Source organism: Heptranchias perlo, chromosome 30 (genome assembly GCF_035084215.1).
Source record: "Heptranchias perlo isolate sHepPer1 chromosome 30, sHepPer1.hap1, whole genome shotgun sequence".
NCBI lineage: Eukaryota > Metazoa > Chordata > Chondrichthyes > Hexanchiformes > Hexanchidae > Heptranchias > Heptranchias perlo.
Genome location: NC_090354.1, coordinates 24,923,913 through 24,944,329, shown reverse-complemented (window position 1 = coordinate 24,944,329; position 20,417 = coordinate 24,923,913). Strand labels below are relative to the sequence as shown.

Here is a 20,417-nt window from a genome sequence, read left to right as displayed (position 1 = left end):
GTTCTTCTGTCCCCATTGTCGAAAAGGTAAAGCTAACTTTTTTTTTTAAACTTACGTTAACGTGGAGCCAGGAGGAACAGGAGCGCTCCTCCTGGCTCCATTCTAGTACTAATGGCGACTGCCAGCCCGATTGGCATCTGCAACTCGTCCGTTTTATGCAAACAAGGCCCAATTTCCAGTGAGCCTCAGGCCAATGCCTTCGGGCGTGCATTCCCCTTGCGACGGTTTCCAGCGCTTAAGCCTTTAAACACCTTAAAATTAGGCAATGAACATTCACATACAAGGGCTTGGTACCTTCAATATAAAATTCCCTTGTTCGCTATTTTCTGGATGTGCTAACTTATTTAAAATAAAATCTGAAAACAAGGCTTCATAGGAACATGTTAAGCATCCATATCTTGATATTTCATATGCCGATATTCAAACAGCCGAATTTTGAGGCAAAAGTGCTAATTTAAATGACATTTTTTAACATGTATTTCACGCATGGAATGCCACACAGATGTGGCACTTTCCTGACTGCACCTTGTGATGACGCATCTAATGCCTGTGAAAGTGTTGACAAAAGATTCATGGTGAGGCTGGAGACTTTGATTTTGGATATGACCTCTGCAGACTGCAGCTGACTGTGAGGGAGGAAGCTGTGCAGGATGTCGGATTCTGGGCGTGGCATTGCATGTGGTGAACTGACAGCACAAATATAACTAGGCATTTCCAAGTCTCATCAATACCATAAGCAGCTCAGGAATGCAGCGTACACATACAGTAATGATGCACTGCCGAGCACCACCCAACCTTGTTTCCCCTATGGCATCCACTAGTCTGATAATTATCTTTCTATCCTAAAGTCAGTGCCAGCAACCAGGAAGATAGAAAAGATACTGAAAAGATAATCTATGATTACATAACTTCTGTGATAGATGTGTTGGTGAGTACATTGCCTTGTGTGAAACATTTGGATAAGAAAGGTTCCAACTTCAAACCTCTTGTTTAATCTAAGCCAAAACAGCAATAGGAATGTTATAACTGCAGCACTCCCTAGGCTAAGGGAGGAATGAAAGAAATTAGCCAAAGTTCTCATGAAAAAAGATTCCATGGCACTATTTTGAAGACGAGCAGGGAAGTTCTCCCTGGTGTCCTGGCCAATATTTATCCCTCAACCAACATCACTAAAAAAACAGGTTATCTGGTCATTATCTCATTGCTGTTTGTGGGAGCTTGCTGTGTGCAAATTGTCTGCCATGTTTCCTAAATTACAACAGCAACTACATTTCAAAAGTACTTAACTCGCTGTAAAACACTTTGGGATGTCCTGAGATTAACCAGGGTTCAGGGTAAGCACATTCCTTATAAAGTGAAGGGCAAGGCTGGTAGAAGTAGGGAACCTTGGATGACTCGGGAGATTGAGGCCCTAGTCAAAAAGAAGAAGGAGGCAAAATACATAAAGGGCAAAAGAGTAACTAGGGAGAGAGTAGGGCCTCTTAAGGATCAACAAGGTCATCTATGTGCAGAACCACAAGAGATGGGTGAGATCCTGAATGAATATTTCACATCGGTATTTACGGTTGAGAAAGGCATGGATGTTAGGGAACTTGGGGAAATAAATAGTGATGTCTTGAGGAGTGTACATATTACAGAGAGGGAGGTGCTGGAAGTCTTAACGCGCATCAAGCTAGATAAATCTCCGGGACCTGATGAAATGTATCCCAGGACGTTATGGGAGGTTAGGGAGGAAATTGCGGGTCCCCGAGCAGGGATATTTGAATCATCGACAGCTGAGGTGCCTGAAGATTGGAGGGTAGCAAATGTTGTGCCTTTGTTTAAGAAGGGCGGCAGGGAAAAGCCTGGGAACTACAGACCGGTGAGCCTGACATCTGTAGTGGGTAAGTTGTTAGAGGGTATTCTGAGGACAGGATCTACGGGCATTTGGAGAGGCAGGGACTGATTAGGAACAGTCAGCATGGTTTTGTGAGAGGAAAATCATATCTCACGAATTTGATTGAGTTTTTTGAAGGGGTAACCAAGAAGATAGATGAGGGTTGTGCAGTAGACGTGGTCTACATGGACTTCAGCAAAGCCTTTGAAAAGGTACCGCATGGTAGGTCGTTACATAGAGTCACAGAGTTATACAGCACGGATAGAGGCCCTTCGGCCCATCGTGTCCGCGCCGGCCATCAAGCCCTGTCTACTCTAATCCCATATTCCAGCATTTGGTCCGTAGCCTTGTATGCTATGGCATTTCAAGTGCTCATCCAAATGCTTCTTGAATGTTGTGAGGGTTCCTGCCTCCACAACCCTTTCAGGCAGTGAGTTCCAGACTCCAACCACCCTCTGGGTGAAAAAGTTCTTTCTCAAATCCCCTCTAAACCTCCCGCCTTTTACCTTGAATCTATGTCCCCTTGTTATAGAACCCTCAACGAAGGGAAAAAGCTCCTTAGTATCCATCCTATCTGTGCCCCTCATAATTTTGTACACCTCAATCATGTCCCCCCTCAGCCTCCTCTGCTCCAAGGAAAACAAACCCAATCTTCCCAGTCTCTCTTCATAGCTGAAGCGCTCCAGCCCTGGTAACATCCTGGTGAATCTCCTCTGCACCCTCTCCAAAGCGATCACATCCTTCCTGTAGTGTGGCGACCAGAACTGCACACAGTACTCCAGCTGTGGTCTAACCAGTGTTTTATACAGCTCCATCATAACCTCCTTGCTCTTATAGTCTATGCCTCGGCTAATAAAGGCAAGTATCCCATATGCCTTCTTTACCACCTTATCTACCTGTTCCGCCGCCTTCAGGGATCTGTGAACTTGCACACCAAGATCCCTCTGACCCTCTGTCTTGCCTAGGGTCCTCCCATTCATTGTGTATTCCCTTGCCTTGTTAGTCCCTCCAAAGTGCATCACCTCGCACTTTTCCGGGTTAAATTCCATTTGCCACTGTTCCGCCCATCTGACCAACCCATCTATATCGTCCTGCAGACTGAGGCTATCCTCCTCGCTATTTACCACCCTACCAATTTTTGTATCATCAGCGAACTTACTGATCATACCTTTTACATTCATATCCAAGTCATTAATGTAGACCACAAACAGCAAGGGACCCAGCACCGATCCCTGTGGTACCCCACTGGCCACAGGCTTCCAGTCACAAAAACAACCTTCGACCATCACCCTCTGCCTTCTGCCACTAAGCCAGTTTTTATCCAAAGTGCCAAGGCACCCTGGATTCCATGGGCTCGTACCTTCTTGACCAGTCTCCTGTGGGGGACTTTATCGAAGGCCTTACTGAAATCCATGTATACCACATCCACTGCGTTACCCTCATCCACACGCCTAGTCACCCCCTCAAAAAATTCAATCAAATTAGTCAGACATGATCTTCCCTTGACAAAGCCATGTTGACTATCCCGGATTAATCCTTGCTTCTCCAAGTGGAGACTAATTTTGTCCTTCAGAATTTTTTCCAATAATTTTCCTACCACTGATGTTAGGCTCACTGGCCTGTAGTTCCCCGGTTTTTCCCTACTCCCCTTCTTGAATAATGGTATTACATTAGCGGTTCTCCAGTCCTCTGGCACATCCCCTGTGGCCAGAGAGGTTCTGAATATGTGTGTTAGAGCCCCCGCAATCTCCTCCTTTGCCTCACACAGTAGCCTGGGATACATTTCGTCCGGGCCTGGGGATTTATCCATTTTTAGGCCTGCGAAAACCGCCAATACCTCCTCCCGCTCGATGTTAATATGTTCGAGTATATCACAGTCCCCCTGTCGTATTTCTATGTCTACATCGTCCTTCTCCATAGTGAAAACAGATGCAAAAAATTCATTTAGAACCCCTCCTACATCTGCCGGCTCCACACACAGATTGCCATTTTTGTCCCTAATGGGCCCTATTTTTTCCCTAGTCATCCTCTTACCCTTAATATACTTATAAAACATCTTAGGATTTTCCTTTATTTTGCTCGTCAGTGTTATTTCATGGCCCCTCCTTGATCTCCTAATTTCTTTTTTAAGTATCCCCCTGCACTTTTTGTACTCCTCTAGGGCTTCCTCCGTCTTTAGCCTTTTGTATCTGCCAAAAGCCCTCCTTTTTTTCCTAATCCATTCCCGTATATCCAAGCTTCCCTGGAGTTCTTGGAACCACCCTTGACCTTTACGGGAACATGTTGCCATTGTATGGTCTCAATCTCCCTTCTGAAAGACTCCCATTGCTCCGATGCGGATTTTCCTACAAGCAGCTGATCCCAGTCCATTTTGGCCAGATCCTGCCTTATCCTATTAAAATCGGCCTTCCCCCAATTTAGAACCTTTATTTCCGGCCCCTCCCTATCCTTTTCCATGACCACCTTAAATCTCACCGAATTATGGTCACTGTCACCAAAGTGCTCACCTACTAGCACTTCTTCCACTTGGCCGGCCACATTCCCTAGAATTAGGTCCAGTACCGCCCCCTCTCTTGTAGGACTTTCTACATGCTGGCTCAAAAAGCTCTCCTGGATGCACGTTAAGAATTTTGTACCCTCTAAGCCTTTTACACTCTGAGTATCCCAGTTAATATTGGGGAAGTTGAAATCCCCCACTATTATTACCCTATTATTTGCACAATTTTCTGAGATTTGCCTACATATCTGTTCCTCTATCTCCCCCTGACTGTTTGGGGGCCTATAGTACACTCCCATCAAAGTGCTTGCCCCCTTTTTAAGCTCCACCCATATGGCCTCATTAGAGGAACCTGCTAATATATCATCCCTCCTTATGGCAGTAATTGATTCTTTAATTAATATTGCGACCCCCTCTTATACCTCCCCCTCTGTCTCGCCTGAAGATTCTGTACCCCGGAATATTGAGCTGCCAGTCTTGCCCCATAAGGTTAAATCTCACGGGATCCAAGGTGAGGTAGCCAATTGGATACAAAATTGGCTTGATGACAGAAGACAGAGGGTGGTTGTAGAGGGTTGTTTTTCAAACTGGAGGCCTGTGTCCAGCAGTGTGCCTCAGGGATCGGTGCTGGGTCCGCTGTTATTTGCTATTTATATTAATGATTTGGATGAGAATTTAGGAGGCATGGTTAGTAAGTTTGCAGACGACACCAAGATTGGTGGCATTGTGGACAGTGAAGAAGGTTATCTAGGATTGCAACGGGATCTTGATAAATTGGGCCAGTGGGCAGTTGAATGGCAGATGGAGTTTAATTTAGATAAATGTGAGGTGATGCATTTTGGTAGATCGAATCGAGCCAGGACCTACTCCGTTAATGGTAGGGCGTTGGGGAGAGTTATAGAACAAAGAGATCTAGGAGTACAGGTTCATAGCTCCTTGAAAGTGGAGTCACAGGTGGATAGGGTGGTGAAGGCGGCATTCGGCATGCTTGGTTTCATTGGTCAGAACATTGAATGCAGGAGTTGGGATGTCTTGTTGAAGTTGTACAAGACATTAGTAAGGCCACACTTGGAATACTGTGTACAGTTCTGGTCACCCTATTATAGAAAGGATATTATTAAACTAGAAAGAGTGCAGAAAAGATTTACTAGGATGCTACCAGGACTTGATGGTTTGACTTATAGGGAGAGGTTAGATAGGCTGGGACTTTTTTCCCTGGAGAGTAGAAGGTTAAGGGGTGATCTTATAGAAGTCTATAAAATAATGAGGGGCATAGATAAGGTAGATAGTCAAAATCTTTTCCCAAAGGTAGGGGAGTCTATAACGAAGGGACATAGATTGAAGGTGAGAGGGGAGAGATACAAAAGGGTCCAGAGGGGAAATTTTTTCACTCAAAGGGTGGTGAGTGTCTGGAACGAGCTGCCAGAGGCAGTAGTAGAGGCGGGTACAATTTTGTCTTTTAAAAAGCATTTGGACAGTTACATGGGTAAGGTGGGTATAGAGGGATATGGGCCAAGTGCAGGCAATTGGGACTAGCTTAGTGGTATAAACTGGGCGACAAGGACATGCTGGGCCGATGGGCCTGTTTCCATGTTGTAACTTCTTCTATGATCATGAAAGTCACTATATAAATGCAATTTCGTTCTTTCTCCAAATTGCTATCAAGTGCACGTGTGCGGTGTTGGGTGAGGAAACAACTGGGCTAGGTTGTGATACTGCTGCAGTTGAATAGCTTAATGACAATCTCTAAAATTACATACAAAAAGGACCAGGTGTTGAAGAGTTGCTGGCGCCTGCATCTCAGCAGGAGTCAGCACCTTCAGGTAAGGAAAGGAGAAAGCTGGAGGGGAAGACAGGAATCTAACCTCCAACCATTGCCATGTTGGATAGCAAGAAGCATGCATATTTATTATAAAATTTCTACCTACAAGCTGTGAATTCCTGATTTTAAACAAACTGGCCCGAAGGAATCTCTTTAGAGGAACTGAGAATTGCAATGTGAATGAAAAATTGTTTTACTTCTCATAATTCTCTGTCTATTATCAGTAAAATCAGTAATATAACATAATGCCTGCTGTAGGTCTGCCAGCACTTGTATGTTTACCTTGTGAAAGCTTCTGTGCATTATCTAATTTTATACAGAAGACCTCAGGCAGAATTTTATAAACCCCCCCCCCCACACCCCCCCAACACCCAGTAGTGAAAGTGCATAAAGGCACTGGCCAGTGTGGCAGTAATCCATAAAGAGCAGCAGGCCCCAGGCTCAGTTCCTGATCCGTGTACAGTTAGTTGACCTCAGCCATGGCAGAAGTTAGGGTACCTCAGTAGGAAGATCAGCCAGGATTTACCCTCTTTATCGCTACCCTGCAACTCCTGCTGGAAGTGCGCCTGTGTGAATGCTGGGTAAGGGCAAGATGAGGGTCAACTGTGACGACTCTCATGGTCAAACAGCTTCCTATCACTCACTGTCCAAGCTCACGCATGAAGAGTGGCTTTTTGGGCGAGATGCCGAGGGCTGTCAGTATCCATGGAAATATGCCCAGCAAGACTTTCAGGAGACAAGAGGAAAAAGCAAGCATCGATAAAAAGAGCATTATGCTATAATTCACTTGAGTCAGGTCTTTGTGTAACAGGTGTATATGTGTAACCTCTAACTATAGCAATTACATAGACAGCTGTGTGCAAGTGAAATTATTTTGTAGAAACAAAGTTTATACCATTTTATTGTTATTAAATAAGTCATGAGTGAGTCATCATCCCAGCATAATGATTTGACTTTAATTCGGCAGTATCAATTTGCTACATTTCCTGCATGAAGTCTGAAGCACTGTGTAAAAGGAAGTACCATCAGGATTGAAGTAAATCATATGGGAGTGCTAGAAGCTGATAAAAACCCTTCCAATTTTCCGTCCTTATCTCCTGAACACACTGGGGTAGACTTTGACTTTGTGCAATAGTATAAAACAGGTGGCAGCGAATCGGCAGCCCGTTCTGCATCTCTCCCGATTTTCATTTCCACTGACTTCAATGAAAACAAAAAAATCGGTTTGCACCCCTCCTCCTCTCCACACCGCCCCCTCACTCCACCCCTCCACTTTTTAAACTTACTGCAGGGTCTTTCTCAATGTTACAAGAAAGTGGAAGCTCCTATCTGTGTTCCTAACATTTAAAAACAGCCAATGGGGGTGTGAAGCAGTGTCTATGCGTGTAAGTACCTATCTGCAGAGCTCCCTCCTGGCGACCAGTGTTTACAGGCCACAGTATAACTTGGGTCTTGCAGGCTGCCCTTTGCATTCTACAGCCACCAGTCTCAGTCAGGTAGTGTGGTGTAGGTGCAGACTAAGAGATTAACTCCTGACTGTTTCAGTCCAGTTACTAAGATTCTGCCTTGTCCTTTGCAATCCTGCATTAGTTTTATTTTTATCTGCTTCTTTTTTGCTGGGTAAGGGTATCAAGGGAGATGGAGCTCAGGCAGGTAAATGGAGTTGAGGTACAGATCAGGCTTGATCTAACTGAATGGCGGAGCTCAAGGGGTTGAATGGCCTACTCCTGTTCCTATGCATTCCAGGTGTTGTACTGAGTGACACATTGTTCAGATTTTATACCCACAGCAAAACCTCGCCTGGGTTCAGTCCTGTGACACAACAAACTTACTGCCAAGCTAAGTGTAACTAGGGCAACACACAAGCTGTCCATCCAATAGGTGATTGAATTGTTTGGCTACATTCCTGCATTTCAGAAGTAGTAGAGAAAAACATTCATAAACAAAGTTCAAAACAGACTGATGAATTCAGTTTCCCAATACTAAATTTGAATAAGGGTAGGTAGTTCAACCAGCAGAATGTGCACCATTAGTGGGGTGAATGCTAGGAATGTTTCCAGAGAGTGACTCAAAGGGAGGCCCCTTTCCATCTCACTACCGCTTACCTGCAGCACAGATTTACCACAAACAAACAAATAAAACCATCGTCATCATGTTCAAAGTACCCCCTGCAGCACACCAGGCGATTGATGGCAGACTGGATGACTGAAGTACAAGAGCAAAGGCCAAATTTAAAATGTATTTATAATGACACGACACTACTTTATTTACTGTGTCTTCAAACCCCTCCCCATTTCGGTAATTTCCTCCAGCCCTGCAACCTTCAGCATAGTTTGCGCTCCTCCAACTCATATGCATCCCCCATTCCCTTTGCCCCACCATTGGTGGCCATGCCTTCAGCTGTCTAGGCCGTAAGCTCTGGAATTCCCTCCCTAAACTTCTCCGCCACTTTACCTCTCTTTCCTCCTTTAAGACCCTCCTTAAAAACTACCTCCTTGACCAAACCGTCCTAATAGCCCATTCTTTGGCTCAGTGTCAATTTTTGTCTGATTACGCTCCTGTGAAGCACCTTGGGATATTTTCCTATGTTAAAGGTGCTATATAAATGCAAGTTGTTACTGAACGAATTTTAGTGAAAAGTGAATTTTAATAATGTTATTTGAATGTTCCTCCAACACACAGACACAAATGGGCCAGGAATCTAGAAGGAACATGGAGAGCTTCCCTGGTGTAGCTCATATGGTGATCCCATGGAGTTATATTTTTGTCTTAACGGCCTGGGCGATAATACGAACATACAAAAATGACAGATAGGAAAAGACCTACTGGTCCATCCAGTCTGTCCCACACAGTTATGATGCTTTGTGTATCACAATACATAACACATCCCACCTGCCCAAAGCCATGTAATCTCCTGGGAGAGGCAAAAAAAAGAGATAAAACAACCCAGGCCAATTAGGGGAAACAATTGGAAAATTCCTCTCCAGCCCTCCTTGGGCAATCGAAACTAGTCCAGGAGATCATATTGGCCTTGATTTACGTTACAGGATACCTACCTCTTGTATGAGGTGACCTCCACCCCAGCCAGAAACTGGTCCAGCTCTCGCTTGAAGGAATACAGCGAATCAGCGTTCACCACACGAACCGGCAACTTGTTCCACAGGTCCACTATTCTCCGGAATTTGGTGGAGTGAACTCTCCACCCTTTACGAAATCAATGGAATGAAAATCAGGCGGGTTCTATAATGTGCGGGCGATGTGCTCCACCAGGTTACTGCCCAGGCCACAAAGGCACAAATCTACCCTCATATCTTCCCTACTGACAAAAATAAGGAAATGGGGTATCTTTTATTAAAGAAAATTGGAAACATTTTCGGATATCCAACCCATTGGTTCGTTCATTATATTTATTGATCAGATGATGCATATAGAATTTTTCTAATATAAGTTGCTGGTATTCTACAGGGCGGTGTAGGATTGCTGTTGTAGTCATGGCATAAATACCATTTTTAAAAAGAATTCATAGAATCATACAGCATAGAACGAGGTCATTCAGCCCATCATGCCTGTGTCGGCTCGTTGAAAGAGCTATCCAATTAGTCCCGCTCTCCTGCTCTAATCCCATATCCCTGCAAATTTATCCTTTTCAACTAGATATCCAATTTATTTTTGAAAGTTACTACTGAATCTGCTTCCACCGCCCTTTCAGGCAATTATACACTGTAATTTAGTTAAGTTGCGTGTATGCGTGTGATGGAACATATTTCATAGCAGGCCCACACAGTCACGCGGGAGGCGAGGTATGCCACAACTAGATGCAGACTAAAGCCTTTACTTTGTCCCAACAGTGTGGTCTTAGCCCTAGAAGAGTGCCTCCCTAGTGCATCAGTGTGATTTTTTCCATTACCAACAAGCCCATCCTGTGGGCCCTCTGATAAGACAGTCAATTCATTCCAAACAGTTGTGGGCTCTTGGCCATTAGGAACTGGATTGAGGCCTCCCAACTGATTTCATGTAAGGCCCTTACATCCAACAGTGAGAGAGACTGGATGTGAAACCCTGGCCCCGGAGGTAACAGGTCAATATCTAACTCACTGCAACACCCAGTTCCTGTGTTGATATTAATAACATCTCGCCTGCTCCTTCATGTTGCAACATAAAGTAAACATCTCACAGCAAATAGGGCGAGATGAACATAACAAGGAATTCTTAATGGTCTCAAAATGTGCTGTTGTAACACAAAATTAACAGAATTTAACCCTGTAGCCGTTGTTAGGGTCACTGAAGCCGTTGTTAAGGTCACTGAAGCCCAACTCATCATGGCACAAAAGAGTACTGGTGCGGTGACGCATCAAAACTGGCATTTCCTACCCATCATTTATTGAAGTGCATGTTATATTCTGCCCAGGAGCAACACTGGGAAGTCCAGAGTCATTTCCAGTATCGCACTTGTTTTTCCCTCCACTTTCTCCCTTCCTGTCCTGGAGGCACTGCCTAATGTTGAGGTACGTTTCCACAGGCAGTGGTCTCCATTGTCTTGCCCAACTGTCTGTTCTTCAGGTGCAAGCCCAGATATTCAACTGTGGGGGCTATCAATGATTATCACAGCCAAGCCAGATCCTGCCTTCACCCTGCATCAACACACTAGTAATTTCTAGCACTACTGGATAATAAGCAGGAATGAGAACCCGAACTGCTTGATGACTCTCTAAGGGAGGCTAGTTGTAGCACCCTAGCTATCGCGGTGCAAGATCAGCCAACTAAGTATTTTTGCAATATCATTGGGTTTTGAGAATGAATTCAACCTGAGTAATGTACAGACACCCAGCAAGGCTAATAGGATAACTCTGTCCAAAGACCCAGCACAGGCACAATGGACCGAATGGCCTCCTTCTGTGCTGTAAGATTCTATGAACTCAGCACTGATCAGGGATCAAATCTGGCCATTCCTGGTTTGCAAGGATCAGTACTACACAACTGAATCATTGGTCTACAAGGAAATTAACTGAAGGCATAACAATGCTTTAGAGGTCATTTTGTGCAAGGGAGGTGTTCTTTTCTGTAGAATTCCTTTAATAATTCACGTAGAAGTCAGAAACTCCTGAATGACAACCCTTTTCAGGAATTTTCCAGGGCACAGATCTCTGAGTCAATGAGTAATCACTCCGCACATGGGTGCATGCTGCACTTCAAAAGACAAAAGATTTATTTTTCACTATTTACTTAGGAGGGAACTTGATAACAGATGAACTAAATCTGGAACCATCAAAAGATTTGTGGTCATTAGTCAGGGATATCTGGGAATCCTTTAAAAGCACACCTGCAGTGAGTGTTTATTCTTCCCATTGAGATCAGAGTTTAGTTCAACCTCTTAGTTCTGCCGCTCCTTAACCACCTTAGTATCCCTTTGGTTGTAAAACTCTTTGGGGCATCCTGAAGGTGTGAAGGGATCTACATAATCACAAGTTGTTTCTTTCCTCTTTCAGTTGGGCAACACTCATTTGAATTATCCAGGGCTTAAACAGACGGATAATGTTAGAAGTTCCGTTAGAATTGAATGAATTTTGCAACGGCCACTTCAAAATTCAAACACTGTGAATACTCAACCCATTAGTTCCATATAAGCCTCTGCCTTGGCTCGATGGTAGCACTCTCGCCTCTGAGCGAGAAGATCGTGGGTTCAAGTCCCACTTTCAGCGACTTGGGCACAAAATTGAGGCTGACGCCCCGGTGCAGTACTGAGGGAGTGCTGCACTGTCGGAGGTGCTGTCTTTTGGATGAGTTGTTAATCTGAGGCCCCGTCTGCCCTTTCAGGTGGAAGTAAAAAGATTCCATGACACTATTCAAAGAAGAGCAGGGCAGTTCTCACTGGTGTCCTGGCCAATATTTATTGCTCAATTAACATTACTAAAAACGGATTATCTGGTCATTATCTCATTGTTGTATGTGGGATCTTGCAAATTGGCTGTTGACGACACTTCAAAAGTACTTCATTGGTTAGAAAGCGCTTTGGGGCATCCTGGGGTTGTGATAGGCATGACAGAAATGCAAGTCTTTCTTTCTTTACTCAGGTTGAATTCATCCTGAAAACTGAATGATATTGCAAAGATATTTATTTAAATGTCAAAGCAGCTGGAGGGAAATTCAAAGGTTTATGATGACTGATTAAGTCAAATTCCAATTTTATTACATGGGATTTTGGGACTTTTACTGGTGTTTTGTCATTCTCATTCTGTGATTACATCTACTGTTCTGTGAAAACCACAGGCCAAGATCCAAGTTTAAACTGCACCTGTAGGGAAGGTCTCACTTACAGTGGGAGGTGAAACTGCCTTAGGAGGGCTTCATAAGAACCTAAGAAATAGGAGCAGGAGTAGGCCATACGGCCTCTCGAGCCTGCTCTGCCACTCAATCAGATCAGGACTGATCTTTGACCTCAACTCCACTTTCCCGCCTGATCCCCATATCCCTCGATTCCCCTAGAGCCCAAAAATCCATCCATCTCAGCCTTGAATATATTCAATGACTAGCATCAGTCACAGTCCTATGGGGTAGAGAATTCCAAAGATTCACAACCCTCTGAGTGAAGAAATTCCTCTTCATCTCAGTCTTGAATGGCCGACCCCATATCCTGCGACTATGCCCCCTAGTTCTAGACTCTCTAGGCAGGGGAAACAATCTCTCAGCATCTACCCTGTCAAGCCCCCCTCAGAATCTTATATGTTTCAATGAGATCACTTCCCATTCTTCTAAACTCCAGAGAGAATAGGCCCATTCTACTCAACCTCTCCTCATAGGACAATCTATTATCCCAGGAATTAATCTAGTGAACCTTTGTTGTACCACCTCCAAGGCAAGTATATCCTTTCTTAGATAAGGAGACCAAAACTGTACGCAATACTCCAGGTGAGGTCTCACTAAAGCCCTGTACAACTGTAGTAAGACTTCCTTACTCTTGTACTCCAACCCCTTGCAATAAAGGCCAACATGCCATTTACTTTCCTAATTGCCTGCTGTACCTGCATACTTACTTTTTGTGTTTCTTGTACAAGGACACACAAGTCTGTCTGAACACCAACATTTAATAGTTTCTATTCTTCCTATCAAAGTGAATAACCTCACATTTCCCCACATTATACTCCATCTGCCACCTTCTTGCCCACTCACTTAATCTGTCCATATCCCTTTGCAGACTCTTTGTGTCCTGCTCACTGCTTACTTTTCCACCTAGCTTTGTATTGTCAGCAAACTTGGATACATTACACTCAGTCCCTTCATCTAATTCATTAATATAGATTGTAAATAGCTGAGGCCCAAGCACCGATCCTTGTGGTACCCCACTAGTTACAGCCTGCCGACTTGATAATGACCTGTTTATCCCTACTCTCTGTTTTCTGTCCTTTAACCAATCCTCTATCCATGCTAATATATTACACCCAATCCCATGAGCCCTTACCTTGTGTCACAACCTTTTATGTGGCACCTTATCGAATGCCTTTTGAAAATCCAAATGTACTATATCCACTGGTTCCCTTTATATACCCTGCTAATTACATCCTCAAAAAACTCTAACAAATTTGTCAAACATGATTTCCTTTCCATAAAACCATGTGACTCTGCCTAATCATATTATGATTTTCTAAGTGCCCTGTTACCACCTCCTTAATAATGGATTCCAGCATTTTCCCGACGACCGATGTCAGGCTAACTGGCCTGTAGTTCCCTGTTTTCTCTCTCCCTCCCTTCTTGAATAGCGGGGTAACATTTGTTACCTTCCAGTCCACTGGGACCGTTCCAGAATCTAGAGATTTTTGGAAGATCACCACCAATGCATCCACTATCTCTGCAGCCACCTCTTTTAGAACCCTAGAATGCAGGCCATCAGGTCCAGGGGATTTGTCGGCTTTTAGTCCCATTAGTTTGTCCAGTACTTTTTCCTCTAGTGATATCAATTGTTTTAAGTTCCTCACTCTCATATACTCCTTGGTTCCCCATTACTTTTGGTACGCTTTTTGTGTCTTCTACTGTGAGGACAGATACGAAATATTTGTTTAACGCATCTGCCATTTCCTGTTTCCCCATTATAATTTCTCCTGTCTCAGCCTCTAAGGGAAAAACGTTTACTTTCGCTACTCTCTTCCTTTTTACATACTTGTAGATGCTCTTACAATCCGTTTTTATATTTCTTGTTAGTTTACTTTCATATACTATTTTCTCCCTTTTTATCAATTTTTTGGTAGTCCTTTGTTGGTTTCTAAAACTCTCCCAATCTCCAGGCTTATTACTCTTCTTGCCAACATTATCGGCCCCTTCTTTCAATCTGATACTCCCTTAACTTCTTTAGCTAGCCACGGGTGGATCACTTTTCCCGTGAAGTTTTTATTTCTCAATGGAATGTATATTCGTTGAGAATATTAAAATATTTCTTTAAATGTTTGCCATTGCTTATTTACCGTCATACCCTTTAATCTAATTTCCCAATCTACCTTTGACAACTTGCCCCTCAAACTTAAATAAAGCCAATTACATAGGTATGAGACTCTAGTTTCTGACATAAGTTCGTTACTTTCAAACTGAATGTGAAATTCTATCATATTATGATCACTCTTCCCCAGAGGTTCTTTTACTGCGAGATTACTAATTAAACCTGTCTCATTACATAATACAAGATCTAAAATCGCCTGTTCCCTGGTTGGTTCCATGACGTATCCTGTATCATGCAATGGTGCCCCCCAGTGGATCAACCGATGAATTGCACTTGAGTCCTTTAGAGGCGCCTGCGAATCAGACAATCCTGCTCTCCCGAAGACGAAGAACTTGTTTATATAGCACCTTTCACGACTTCAGAACGTCCCAAAGCACTTTACAGCCAATGGAGTACTTTTGAAGTGTAGTCATGTTGTAATGTAGGGAAACCCAACAGCCAATTTATGCACAGCAGAATCCCACAAACAGCAACGATTTAAATTACCGGATAATCTGTTTCAGTGATGTTGGTTGAGGGATAAATATTGACCAGGACACTGAGGAGAACTCTCCCTGCTCTTCTTCGAAATAGTGCCATGGGAACTTTTACTTTCACGTCTCTTCCAAAAGACAGCACCTCCGACAGTGCAGCATTCCCTCAGTATTGCACTGAAGGGTCAGCCTAGATTATGTGCTCAAGTCTCTGGAGTGGGACTTGAACCCACAACCTTCTGACTCAGAGGCGAGAGTCACAATTGACAGCAAACGGGGTGGTTTGGTTATAGACAGTATAAGACAATGCACAGTATTAAAATATGGCTATGTTAATTAAAAATATTAGACAGGTTAAGCTGGAAAGTGAAAAACTAAGTTCTAAGATCATACAGATAAAAAGTTGTGACTAGGGCAAGGTATACTAAATATTCACTACTTTCCATCAGTAAATACCACCTGTTCCCGGCGTAACTGAAAATAAGGCAGGTGCATAAACATAAGAATATAAAGCTGCTTTCACATTGCAGCCTGAGGTGTGGGAGAATGACTTAAATGCACTTTAAAATCCCTTGTGTTTACTTCCAGTTCTCCAGCCAGTCTCCATGTGATTCACACTATATAATGCACACACAACTGACCATGACAGTTTGGTCACTGCTGACTCACGATCTCAGTACTACGTTATGCCAGACTCCCAAAATATCCAAGGCTACAAGGCGGTGCGCAAGTGGACATCAACATTATAACAACAACATACATTTAGGTAGTAAACCATCCCAAGGCGCTTCACGGGAGCGTAAAATTGACACCGTGCTAAAGAAGGGGGCATTAAGACAGATGACCAATGGGTTGGTCATAGAGGTAGATTTTAAGGGGCACCTTAAAGAAGGAGAGATTGGTAGAAAGGCCATGAGGTTTAGGGAGGGAATTCCAGAGCTTAGGTCCTAGACGGCTGAAGGCTTGGCCGTCAATGGTGGGGGAAGAAAGTGGGGGATGCTCAACAGGCCAGAGTTGGAGGAACGCAGAGTTCCTCCAACTCCAGTAGGGCTGAAGGAGATTACAGAGATAGGGAGGGGCGAGGTCGGGGAGGCATTTGATCACGAGGATGAGAATCACAATGTCACTACAGGAAACTGGGACAGCATTTTTACTGGAGTCAACTAGACCAGTGACACTCAGAAAGACTCAGTTAAAAACAGACCCCATTAGCTGCTGGTCTTATAAAATCTGGATGATTTAGCTTGATCTTGTGCTGGCAACACAAGTCCTAAATTTTCTTAAGCTGCTTTTATATTGATGAAAAGGTCATTCTGCCCATCAAGCCTGCTCCGTCAATGGGCTATGTACAACCTACTCTCTCATGGATTCTGTGCAGACCATTTAAACTCTTGACAGAGAGCAGTGTTCAGATACACTAAATTCCACAACAGATTGCAGTGGATTTGTATTGCTGCATCACCCTGGTACTTAGGTTTTACTGGAGCAAACACACATCTTACAAAAACAATCAACCCTTATCTGAAAAGCATTTTGCTTGAGCCAGATAAATACTGTGTATCTGTCTCAGACAGGTAGACAGGTGTATGTATATCAGTCTCAGTCAGTTAGCTAGATGTGTGTGTATATCTGTCTCAGGCAGGTAGACAGGTGTATGTGTATCCGTCCTAGGCAGGTGTATGCACATCCATCTCAGTCATAGACAGATGTGTGTGTATCCATTCCAGTCAGGCGGACAAGTGTATGTGCATCATATTTAACTGCCCCAGATGTGTCCTACATGAGTACCAAGCAGATCTGTCATCTAGAAGTAGTTCTAAAAATAAACATGGATGTCAGAGATTGATTCACAAGATCACAACAAAGTGTGCACAAATGTGACTACCGTCAATGATTCTATTAGAACTGGATTTCCTTTTACAAGATCACGAGATAATTATAGATGAGGAAGGCCATTTGGTCCATCTTGATTTATCCATTCAGAGAGATCCTACCCCTCCGCCCGCCCTGCATCCCCCCCCACCTACCCAGCATTGTGACATCCAATTGTCTCTTAAATGATTCCAGGGTTTTTGCTTCCACTACTCTATCTGGAAGTTTATTCCAGACATTGATCACTCTTTGTGTGGACTAGAATTTCCTGATATCAGTTCTAAAATTACCTTTTACTAGTTTGAACCGGTGTCTCCTAGTTCTACTCCTGCAGTTTCATTTAAAGTAATATTCCAGGTTAACACCTTCTATATCCTTAACAATTTGACATAAGATCACCTCTCTGGTAAAGTAGTGGACAGGGGAATGTCAATGGATGTTATTTATATGGACTTCCAGAAGGCATTTGATAAAGTCCCACACAAGAGACTGTTAGCTAAGATAGAAGCCCATGGAATCGAGGGAAAAGTACGGACTTGGTTAGGAAATTGGCTGAGCGAAAGGCGACAGAGAGTAGGGATAATGGGTAAGTATTCACATTGGCAGGATGTGACTAGTGGAGTCCCGCAGGGATCTGTCTTGGGGCCTCAATTATTCACAATATTTATTAACGACTTAGATGAAGGCATAGAAAGTCTCATATCTAAGTTTGCTGATGACACAAAGATTGGTGGCATTGTAAGCAGTGTAGATGAAAACATAAAATTACAAAGGGATATTGATAGATTAGGTGAATTTGCCACAATTTTGCCCATGGAATTCAATGTAGACAAATGTGAGGTCATCCACTTTGGATCAAAAAAGGATAGAACAGGGTAATTTCTAAATGGTAAAAAGTTAAAAACAGTGGATGTCCAAAGGGACTTAACGGCTCAGGTACATAGATCATTGAAGTGTCATGAACAGGTGCAGAAAATAATCAAGAAGGCTAATGGAATGCTGGCCTTTATATCTAGAGGACTAGAGTACAAGGGGGCAGAAGTTATGCTGCAGTTATATAAAACCCTGGTTAGACCACACCTGGAATACTGTGAGCAGTTCTGGGCACCGCACCTTCGGAAGGACATATTGGCTTTGGAGGGAGTGCAGCGTAGGTTTACTAGAATGATACCTGGACTTCAAGGGTTAAGTTACAAGGAGAGATTACACAAATTGGGGTTGTATTCTCTGGAATTTCAAAGGTTAAGGGGTGATCTGATCGAAGTTTATAAGATATTAAGGGGAACGGATAGGGTGGATAGAGAGAAACTTTTTTCGCTGGTTGGGGATTTTAGGAGTAGGGGGCACAGTCAAAAAATTAGAGCCAGACCTTTCAGGAGCGAGATTAGAAAACATTTCTACACACAAAGGGTGGTAGAAGTTTGGAACTCTCTTCCGCAAACGGCAATTGATACTAGCTCAATTGCTAAATTTAAATGTGAGATAGATAGGTTTTTGGCAATCAAAGGTATTAAGGGATATGGGCCAAAGGCAGGTATATGGAGCTAGATCACAGATCAGCCATGATCTTATCAAATGGCGGAGCAGGCACGAGGGGCTGAATGGCCTACTCCTGTTCCTATGTTATCTCATTTTTAAGCTAAAAAGCCCAAGTCTCTCCAGTCTGTCCTCATAATTCAGACCGCTGACACAGTCTTATGGCTCTCCTCTGCATTGACTCCACCACTTGAATGTCTCTTGTTTCTCAGTGATCAGAACTGGACGCAGTATTCAAGGTGCAGTCTGACCAGAGTACTTCAAATTTTGATCACCTCCGCCTCTGACTTGTATTCCACTGTTTTGACTGTAGAGTTCAACATCCTATTGGCTTTGTTAATTGCTGTTCTCTATTGGTCGGACATGTTTAGCGTCAAATCTACTAACATTCGTAGGTCAGTTTCAGTTTCATCCTTAGCTATTACACCACCCTTCATTGTCGTCTATTTTTCCTTTCTGTGTGGTACTTTACACTTGCCTAAATTACATTTCTGCCCACTTACTCCGTAACTTCTGAGCTGCCTCCTCTGATTCCACTGTCCCTCCTAGTTTGTTATTATCTTCACATTTGACCATTTGAATTACAAATGAGCTTTTTTTCCAGAACATAATGAGTGGTATATTACAGAATACACACAGGAATGCTAAAGCCTGTTAACAGGGGGTTCTCAGTACGTTATCCTCCTGTCATTGGACGTAATTACAGTCCTTGTCCGAGGGTACAGTTATATTGTAGTTACGAATCAGAGATCAATTTACAGTGGGGTTGCCAACCCTCCAGAAGTCTCCAGGACACTGCAACCCAGGAGAGCAATCATAGAGGTGTTAAAAAATGGTGTTTTTAAAAAAAATTCTTAGAACACTTTGGTTATTAGTTATAAAGAGTCTGTTCGCTTTCTGATTGGCATGGGAAGGCAGTGCACCACAAGGATGTTGGGTGTGTTGAACGACCAATGGCAGGAGTGTGGGGGTGGGGCGGTTGGAGACAGGAGGTCATGTGATGACACCTCCAGGAATACGTCTAATCAGAGTTGGCAACCCTATTACAGCTTGCAGAGGACAGTACCTTGTTTATACTGCCTGGTTGTAGCGGGGATTCAGAGGCCCAGACGAGAACTCTGCGCATATGTGTACAAACTCCACTCTCTACAAGCAAATTTTAAATGTTCTCAGAGCGTAAAAAACAATGTCCACCCTCTCGAAACATTTAAACAAAGGAAAGTTTATAAACTGGTTTAAAAGTGCTGCACAAAGAAATGTTGTACTTTAAGCACTTTTTTACCACAGGAATTCCCATGAGAGCAAATAATATTTATTAAAATCATAATTTCTAGAACAATGCAGTTTTATTCATTTGCTTCATGTCAGAGCTCCAAAAAACAAGAATAAATGTTGACACTTTTGCTGAGTGAACACCATGCCCTTGTTCACTGCAGTTTGGTCAGAAGGAAATGGTGCCCCCCTGGTGGTGGCCAAATGTCATGTCACAAGTTGAATTTCTCTACAATGCAGCACCATCGTAATAAAGCCAAAGGAGTAAAACACAGTATTACAATTTACAACGTTTAGTCAATTGTTTAGTGCCCCTTCAAAAAGGTGGCAATAACAAGTTGGTCTGTGCAGAAATACACATTAAGAAAGCTAGAGTGGGGAACTGGGTACGTAATAAATTAGATCCTGGCCTTCCTGGGACCTGGGTTCAAATCCAGCCCAAACTGATGGGATGAAGGTTTCTGTCTGTAAGGGTCCGATGTTTAAAGCAGTCTTAATGGGCCTACAATACTAAACTAAGTATGACCTAATGTGCAATGTCAGACTGGTGCAGTAGAGGGCGCTCTTCTGAGGTTGGCACTGAA

General features: G+C 43.3%; 1 protein-coding gene across 2 annotated transcripts in view; it reads right to left on the bottom strand.

The window, feature by feature from the left end:
• The window catches only part of LOC137300001 (rho GTPase-activating protein 15-like), a 170,820-nt gene that overhangs the window by 106,662 nt on the left and 43,741 nt on the right, over positions 1-20,417 (bottom strand). The window lies entirely within an intron of this gene.